Raw genomic sequence first — 9,588 nt, forward strand, 5'->3', positions numbered from 1 at the left:
TCAGCCACTGGACACCTTTGCTGAAAGTTTGCTGGCAGTGGGCCAAGCAGTCACACCATGCATCAGATGCAGCCTTTCCAGTGAACTTTAATTTCTTTTTTTTTTTTACTCACTTCAGCAGCACAACCCAACTCTGGACACCATGATGTCGGTTGGATTATCACATGGGATTTATTTTTGCCGTGGTTCTTTGTAGCACACGGCAGCCGGATAAGAGGCTTTTCACCACAGGCTGTGGTTCCTGGATCCTGTCTGCCTTGTGCTGTGAAATGTTTCTGGTTCCGTGCTGGAGGGAGTTTTATGTTTAATAATGTTATGGCCTGGCGATACAGTTCCACATCAAACCTCCTACAGACTTTCGATGGTAATCAAGTAATAATATGTATATTACAGCGGTGAGATCCATTCAGATCCTGACATGCACTATGACACATTATTGTGCATGAGACCACGGAGAGGCACTGCAGCACATGGTACTTTGATTGCACACTGTTCACACCCACTGCACATGATGAATGTGTGCCACATACATGTTATTACATATCAACATTTTTCTTTGCCCTCTCTGGCCAGAGTCCAGTGGAGGTGAGCATCCGTGGCACAACATGTCAGGAGGTTTTGCTGTGACCGATCCATCTCAGAGCTCAATCATCTGCGATCAGATCATTTCAAATGCTGTTATGATGCCGTCAGAGTATGTAGATTGCGATCAGATGGTGCACAAACTGCACATCGACTGCCATCAGATGTGCGTCCCATCTCAACAGCGCCAAGAGTGTTTTGAACATGTGCAACAAACTCTGGAGAGCCAAGTGAATGGGACCAAATATGTAAACTGCTCAGAGACTGCCGTCTGTCGGTATTCAGACCGCAACTCAATAATCAATTTCAATCAATTTTCAATCACTTTTTTTTTTATATAGCGCCAAATCACAACAAACAGTTGCCCCAAGGCGCTTTATATTGTAAGGCAAGGCCATACAATAATTATGTAAAACCCCAACGGTCAAAACGACCCCCTGTGAGCAAGCACTTGGCTACAGTGGGAAGGAAAAACTCCCTTTTAACAGGAAGAAACCTCCAGCAGAACCAGGCTCAGGGAGGGGCAGTCTTCTGCTGGGACTGGTTGGGGCTGAGGGAGAGAACCAGGAAAAAGACATGCTGTGGAGGGGAGCAGAGATCGATCACTAATGATTAAATGCAGAGTGGTGCATACAGAGCAAAAAGAGAAAGAAACAGTGCATCATGGGAACCCCCCAGCAGTCTACGTCTATAGCAGCATAACTAAGGGATGGTTCAGGGTCACCCGATCCAGCCCTAACTATAAGCTTTAGCAAAAAGGAAAGTTTTAAGCCTAATCTTAAAAGTAGAGAGGGTGTCTGTCTCCCTGATCTGAATTGGGAGCTGGTTCCACAGGAGAGGAGCCTGAAAGCTGAAGGCTCTGCCTCCCATTCTACTCTTACAAACCCTAGGAACTACAAGTAAGCCTGCAGTCTGAGAGCGAAGCGCTCTATTGGGGTGATATGGTACTACGAGGTCCCTAAGATAAGATGGGACCTGATTATTCAAAACCTTATAAGTAAGAAGAAGAATTTTAAATTCTATTCTAGAATTAACAGGAAGCCAATGAAGAGAGGCCAATATGGGTGAGATATGCTCTCTCCTTCTAGTCCCCGTCAGTACTCTAGCTGCAGCATTTTGAATTAACTGAAGGCTTTTTAGGGAACTTTTAGGACAACCTGATAATAATGAATTACAATAGTCCAGCCTAGAGGAAATAAATGCATGAATTAGTTTTTCAGCATCACTCTGAGACAAGACCTTTCTGATTTTAGAGATATTGCGTAAATGCAAAAAAGCAGTCCTACATATTTGTTTAATATGCGCTTTGAATGACATATCCTGATCAAAAATGACTCCAAGATTTCTCACAGTATTACTAGAGGCCAGGGCAATGCCATCCAGAGTAAGGATCTGGTTAGACACCATGTTTCTAAGATTTGTGGGGCCAAGTACAATAACTTCAGTTTTATCTGAGTTTAAAAGCAGGAAATTAGAGGTCATCCATGTCTTTATGTCTGTAAGACAATCCTGCAGTTTAGCTAATTGGTGTGTGTCCTCTGGCTTCATGGATAGATAAAGCTGGGTATCATCTGCGTAACAATGAAAATTTAAGCAATACCGTCTAATAATACTACCTAAGGGAAGCATGTATAAAGTGAATAAAATTGGTGCTAGCACAGAACCTTGTGGAACTCCATAATTAACCCTAGTCTGTGAAGAAGATTCCCCATGTACATGAACAAATTGTAATCTATTAGACAAATATGATTCAAACCACCGCAGCGCAGTGCCTTTAATACCGATGGCATGCTCTAATCTCTGTAATAAAATTTTATGGTCAACAGTATCAAAAGCAGCAATGAGGTCTAACAGAACAAGCACAGATGAGTCCACTGTCCGAGGCCATAAGAAGATCATTTGTAACCTTCACTAATGCTGTTTCTGTACTATGATGAATTCTAAAACCTGACTGAAACTCTTCAAATAGACCATTCCTCTGCAGATGATCAGTTAGCTGTTTTACAACTACCCTTTCAAGAATTTTTGAGAGAAAAGGAAGGTTGGAGATTGGCCTATAATTAGCTAAGATAGCTGGGTCAAGTGATGGCTTTTTAAGTAATGGTTTAATTACTGCCACCTTAAAAGCCTGTGGTACATAGCCAACTAACAAAGATAGATTGATCATATTTAAGATCGAAGCATTAAATAATGGTAGGGCTTCCTTGAGCAGCCTGGTAGGAATGGGGTCTAATAAACATGTTGATGGTTTGGATGAAGTAACTAATGAAAATAACTCAGACAGAACAATCGGAGAGAATGAGTCTAACCAAATACCGGCATCACTGAAAGCAGCCAAAGATAACGATACGTCTTTGGGATGGTTATGAGTAATTTTTTCTCTAATAGTTAAAATTTTGTTAGCAAAGAAAGTCATGAAGTCATTACTAGTTAAAGTTAATGGAATACTCAGCTCAATAGAGCTCTGACTCTTTGTCAGCCTGGCTACAGTGCTGAAAAGAAACCTGGGGTTGTTCTTATTTTCTTCAATTAGTGATGAGTAGAAAGATGTCCTAGCTTTACGGAGGGCTTTTTTATAGAGCAACAGACTCTTTTTCCAGGCTAAGTGAAGATCTTCTAAATTAGTGAGATGCCATTTCCTCTCCAACTTACGGGTTATCTGCTTTAAGCTACGAGTTTGTGAGTTATACCACGGAGTCAGGCACTTCTGATTTAAAGCTCTCTTTTTCAGAGGAGCTACAGCATCCAAAGTTGTCTTCAATGAGGATGTAAAACTATTGACGAGATACTCTATCTCACTTACAGAGTTTAGGTAGCTACTCTGCACTGTGTTGGTATATGGCATTAGAGAACATAAAGAAGGAATCATATCCTTAAACCTAGTTACAGCGCTTTCTGAAAGACTTCTAGTGTAATGAAACTTATTCCCCACTGCTGGGTAGTCCATCAGAGTAAATGTAAATGTTATTAAGAAATGATCAGACAGCAGGGAGTTTTCAGGGAATACTGTTAAGTCTTCTATTTCCATACCATAAGTCAGAACAAGATCTAAGATATGATTAAAGTGGTGGGTGGACTCATTTACTTTTTGAGCAAAGCCAATAGAGTCTAATAATAGATTAAATGCAGTGTTGAGGCTGTCATTCTCAGCATCTGTGTGGATGTTAAAATCGCCCACTATAATTATCTTATCTGAGCTAAGCACTAAGTCAGACAAAAGGTCTGAAAATTCACAGAGAAACTCACAGTAACGACCAGGTGGACGATAGATAATAACAAATAAAACTGGTTTTTGGGACTTCCAATTTGGATGGACAAGACTAAGAGACAAGCTTTCAAATGAATTAAAGCTCTGTCTGGGTTTTTGATTAATTAATAAGCTGGAATGGAAGATTGCTGCTAATCCTCCGCCCCGGCCCGTGCTACGAGCGTTCTGACAGTTAGTGTGACTCGGGGGTGTTGACTCATTTAAACTAACATATTCATCCTGCTGTAACCAGGTTTCTGTAAGGCAGAATAAATCAATATGTTGATCAATTATTATCATTTACCAACAGGGACTTAGAAGAGAGAGACCTAATGTTTAATAGACCACATTTAACTGTTTTAGTCTGTGGTGCAGTTGAAGGTGCTATATTATTTTTTCTTTTTGAATTTTTATGCTTAAATAGATTTTTGCTGGTTATTGGTGGTCTGGGAGCAGACACCGTCTCTACGGGGATGGGGTAGTGAGGGGATGGCAGGGGGAGAGAAGCTGCAGAGAGGAGTGTAAGACTACAACTCTGCTTCCTGGTCCCAACCCTGGATAGTCACGGTTTGGAGGATTTAAGAAAATTGGCCAGATTTCTAGAAATGAGAGCTGCTCCATCCAAAGTGGGATGGGTGCCGTCTCTCCTAACAAGACCAGGTTTTCCCCAGAAGCTTTGCCAATTATCTATGAAGCCCACCTCATTTTTTGGACACCACTCAGACAGACAGCAATTCAGGGAGAACATGCGGTTAAACATGTCACTCCCGGTCCGGTTGGGGAGGGGCCCAGAGAAAACTACAGAGTCCGACATTGTTTTTGCAAAGTTACACACCGATTTAATGTTAATTTTAGTGACCTCCGATTGGCGTAACCGGGTGTCATTACTGCCGACGTGAATTACAATCTTACCAAATTTACGCTTAGCCTTAGCCAGCAGTTTCAAATTTCCTTCAATGTCGCCTGCTCTGGCCCCCGGAAGACAATTGACTATGGTTGCTGGTGTCGCTAACTTCACATTTCTCAAAACAGAGTCGCCAATAACCAGAGTTTGATCCTCGGCGGGTGTGTCGCCGAGTGGGGAAAAATGGTTAGAAATGTGAACGGGTTGGCGGTGTACACGGGGCTTCTGTTTAGAACTACGCTTCCTCCTCACAGTCACCCAGTCGGCCTGCTTTCCCGGCTGCTCGGGATCTGCCAGGGGGGAACTAACGGCGGCTAAGCTAAGCTACCTTGGTCCGCACCGACTACAGGGGCCTGGCTAGCTGTAGAATTTTCCACGGTGCGGAGCCGAGTCTCCAATTCGCCCAGCCTGGCCTCCAAAGCTACGAATAAGCTACACTTATTACAAGTACCATTACTGCTAAAGGAGGCCGAGGAATAACTAAACATTTCACACCCAGAGCAGAAAAGTGCGGGAGAGACAGGAGAAGCCGCCATGCTAAACCGGCTAAGAGCTAGTAGCTGCGCTAAGCTAGCGGATTCCTAAAAACATGCAAAGTGAATAATGTGTAAATAATTTAGAGGTGATTCAGCAGAAGGAGTGCTTTAGTTAAGGCACGTAAAGATTACACTGGGAAACAAATCGTAATCTAGATAACTAGATCAATCTAACTGCGCAGATTAAACAGCTAACAGATACAGCAAAACACCGCTGTGCTCCGGAACAGGAAGTGATACAATACCGCAGTGAGAGCCAACCACCAGTAGAACCACCCAATACTTCCCGACTGTGGCCGGATGTGTCATTCTGATGCCATTCGGCCTCATTTGGTGTATGTGTGATGGGGGTATTAGTGTATTAGTGTCATGCTACAAGGGGAAATGGTGCGACAGATAATAATCATAATGTATATATATATATATATAGAGAGAGAGAGAGAGAGAGAGAGAGAGAGAGAGAGAGAGAGGAATTAATACATGTAAAGAGTGCAGAATAAAGGAGGGGTGGTGGCCAAGTGGTTAATGCGCTTGGTTTCAGTTCAGAAGGTTCCGGGTTCAAATCCCACCCCTGCCACATTTCTCCATGTAATGTGGAGTTGCGTCAGGAAGGGCATCCGGCGTAAAACTTGTGCCAATTCAACATGCAGATCCACCTTGGATTTGCTGTGGCGACCCCAAGTGCAAACAAGGGAGCAGCCGAAGGGACTTACCAAAGAGTGCAGATTAAGAGGGCTTCTTAAAGAAAAATTAACAGGTCTATGTGAGCCAGAATTCTTGCTGGTTGGTAGGGGATCAAATACTTATTTGCAGCAGTAACATACAAATAAATTATTAAAAAAATCATACATTGTGATTACCAGATTTTCTTTTTTTTTAGATTATGTCTCTCACCGTAAGATGAAAATTTCAGACCCCTCCATGATTTCTAAGTGGGAGAACTTGCAAAACCACAGGGTGTTCAAATACTTATTTCCCTCACTGTATATTTTTAATTTTTTTTCACCTTAAAATAATGTCAGCTGTTTTTCATTATACGGTAAATGTGGACAGTTCTGAGTGTCACACCAGTAGGTTTAAGACTATATATTGTTTTTCTGCACAAAGGAGATCATAGCGTGAGAATGGAAAAAAGGGGCAACTAAAGAAAAACGGGAGGAGGGGTTCCAAGTAGAAAGTCCCTCTATAGTAAATTCCAGGAAATTACAACTTTGCAGCTTTAACCACAAATTAATTCTACGTTTGGCCTTGCAGAGCAACTCGGCACATGTTGCCTCACCTTCACGTAATACTCTGCTAATAGGTAACTTTGGGATTTCATTTCAGGAACTGCAGAGGGTTCAGACAGACTTTATCAGCAGGACTGTATTACGCACTAGATTTAAAATAGACATTTGCTTGACTTTCTGGGAGATGTTACAATAACTTATTTTGGAAGAAAAAATTGTATATTACTTAATGTTCTCAGGTTAATGGTAGGATTTCTGCATTGGATTATGAGTTGAGACAAGAATTGAGAGTCGAAGGCTGCACACGGGTGGTGATGTGAGACCTTTGACCATCAAATGTTTTTCAAAGCCAGAGTATCCATCGTGATTTTCCCCGAGCGCTTACTGTGCTGTACCGCCTTAATCCAAACAGCTCCAGGTGTTTTGTTAGCTCACACTATTGGACTAAATACACCCAAGCTGTCTGCAGTGACACCCATCAGGCACAGACTGTTTCAATAAGGAAACCAGTAACTGGGTGATTCTTTAACTACGGGCACTATTGGCCTTGTAAATGTAATTTCCACCACACCATTGCCTTACAATATAAAGCGCCTTGGGGCAACTGTTTGTTGTGATTTGGCGCTATATACATGTGCTCTGATGTCACTGTTTATCTTCATAGAAACTACCCAAACAATCTTTCATACAAACTGTTTAAAGGGACATTACAGTGTTGTGGTGGAAATTACGGCAATAGTGTGGGACAACTACATTTCGTTTAAAAAAATCACAACAGTTGTATGACATTGAATACCCCAATTATGTTTTGATTATTTTACTGATATTTTATTCAGAGATATTTTAAAACATTAGAAAAAATGTTTCTTTACCATTCATTTTCATCATTGAAGATCAAAAGTCTGGGTGTGGGACAAGCACAAAATGGCAATATTTGCATATAATGATGCCGAAAAAAGGTGAAAAAGTCATCATAGACTACTAGAACAAATTTCTTAACACACTTTCATTGTAAAGATAACTATAAAAGTGTGAAATTTCCCCTTTTTTCTGTTTTTCATACAATATGATCAAAGGACATAATAAGTGCCCGTAGTCTAAGAATCACCCAACTTAGTATTATCACTCAGTAGCGCTTACATGGATCACATTCTTAAAATGTAGAGACAGTATTTGAATGAATGTCTGCAAGATTAAAAAAAAATGTAGTCTTTTCAGTTATGACTGGTTAAACTATGCTTTGTCACAAAATAGAGTTGCAGCAAATGTTCAGCTTTGAAACTACCTACACATATGAAAATTCCGTCGGCTAATTACAGGGCCTAAAGTTAACCCAAATGATGGATACAAATAATAACTGAACTTATAAAGGTTTTGTTGCAAGGATGAGTCATTCTTCTGTTGAACCATGTGTTAATTTTACACACATTACTACTTTAATATTTAAGATTTCTCCCCTAAAATATCCACCCCAAAATAATAGAAATTTATGTTTGTACTAGTTAAAGAATTTATTTACCTGGAACTCAGCTTCAGCCAATTTACCTCACAATGTCTCATAAATAATTTACAATTATTACTATTATTATTACTACTACTGCATCTCTCTGACAAAGTCCAGTTTATGACATTTATCAGTGTCTAAAATAATGTTTTTTTAAAAAACCCTGACAATTTCTCTGATCATTTTGAGTACAATTTAATTGTGAAATTAGATCTCGTGTTTGTTGATTTAAGACTGTATTATTGCTGTATAAGCATACCAACTTAGCAAACATCATAGCAAGAAGGCTAACGAATGTACAACCACCAATTAACATTAGCCCTTCATTCATGACATGGATACCATAATCATACAGAGAGATCGCAGTTGCATACCTTTATCTTTTGCTGATTTGTCTTCTTTTATCCTAAATTGGGCACCTGATGACTTTGACCATTTTCTGTCCATCTCTGTTTATTTGGCACCCGACAATCAACAGATCCCCCCCACTCACTAAACTAAGACTAAACCAATTCACCTGGGTGAACACATCATCATTTTGTATCACCTACTTGTATTTTTACTAGTCATTTCACACAGTTCAGAAAAATGTGCAGGAATTATAGGCCTGTATTTATAATATTATTAATGAGATGGGCATTATTTGGAAGAAAGTCAAGATGCACATGTGATGTCACTTCAGGAAGTCTTCGCTGCGCTCAGCTTTAAATCATGGACACTGGACCCCTGAGACTGATAAGAAAAGATGTTGTTCCGTGTTGAAAAATGTTTCATAGGTGTGTTCAAATGAGCGAGACGACAGGCAGAATGTGAGCGCTGCACTGAATGTAGGAGCGCAAGAAACTAGATTTACATTTGGAGCTTTCATGTATTTCTGAGGATCGCTTCATGGAAAGCTCAGTGTGTTCTTGTGAAATATGAATATGAAACACAGTAAGTCATTTATATTGCCAGTTTATTTTATTTTTTTTCTTAGTATGTGTGTTCTGTTATGAGAGAGAGAGAGAGAGAGAGAGAGAAAAAAACAATGAGATTAATTCGGACACACAGGAGACACATGAACACACACACCTCTGACTGAGGCTGTGACCATTTATCAAAAAACTAAATAATGTGGAAATAAGTCTTCTGGACTTTCACATTGACAAAGATCAGAATGACCAGCTCCCACCGGTCTCCACTGCCGTGGTTTGTCTGCAGCAGGGCGCTGCTTCCAAGCATGCACTCAGACCTCCAATACATTAAACGTGTTCTGGGGTCATGCTGTCCACATGGTGAGTCCAACACTGCTCGAGTGTACCGCTATGTTGGCACTGCTCTGAAGGGCCTGTTTGGAACAGGACATTCCCAAGCCAGCTGGGAAATATAATCCTTTCAGCTTGTCCTGGGTCTTCCTCGGAGTCTCTTCCCAGTAGGAACTGCATAGAAGACCTTCCAAGATGACCAAGGGGCATCCTCACCAGATGCCCGAACTGCCTCAACTGGTTCCTTTTGATGTAAAGAAGCAGTGGCTCAACTCCCTTCCAGATGTTACAGCTTCTCACCCTGTCTCAGCATGGAAAACACAGATTCCCGACAGAAGAATC

The 9,588-nt window shown here is 40.9% G+C and overlaps 1 long non-coding RNA gene across 1 annotated transcript; it reads left to right on the forward strand.

Moving 5' to 3' along the window:
* The first annotated feature begins 638 nt into the window (after positions 1 to 638).
* Positions 639 to 8,224, forward strand: LOC117525392. Its single transcript, XR_004565033.1, has 3 exons — positions 639 to 752; positions 3,733 to 3,737; positions 8,214 to 8,224. It is a non-coding gene; the product is annotated as an uncharacterized LOC117525392 (long non-coding RNA).
* Positions 8,225 to 9,588: the final 1,364 nt, after the last annotated feature.

The sequence above is a fragment of the Thalassophryne amazonica genome, chromosome 14, assembly GCF_902500255.1.
Source record: "Thalassophryne amazonica chromosome 14, fThaAma1.1, whole genome shotgun sequence".
Lineage (NCBI taxonomy): Eukaryota > Metazoa > Chordata > Actinopteri > Batrachoidiformes > Batrachoididae > Thalassophryne > Thalassophryne amazonica.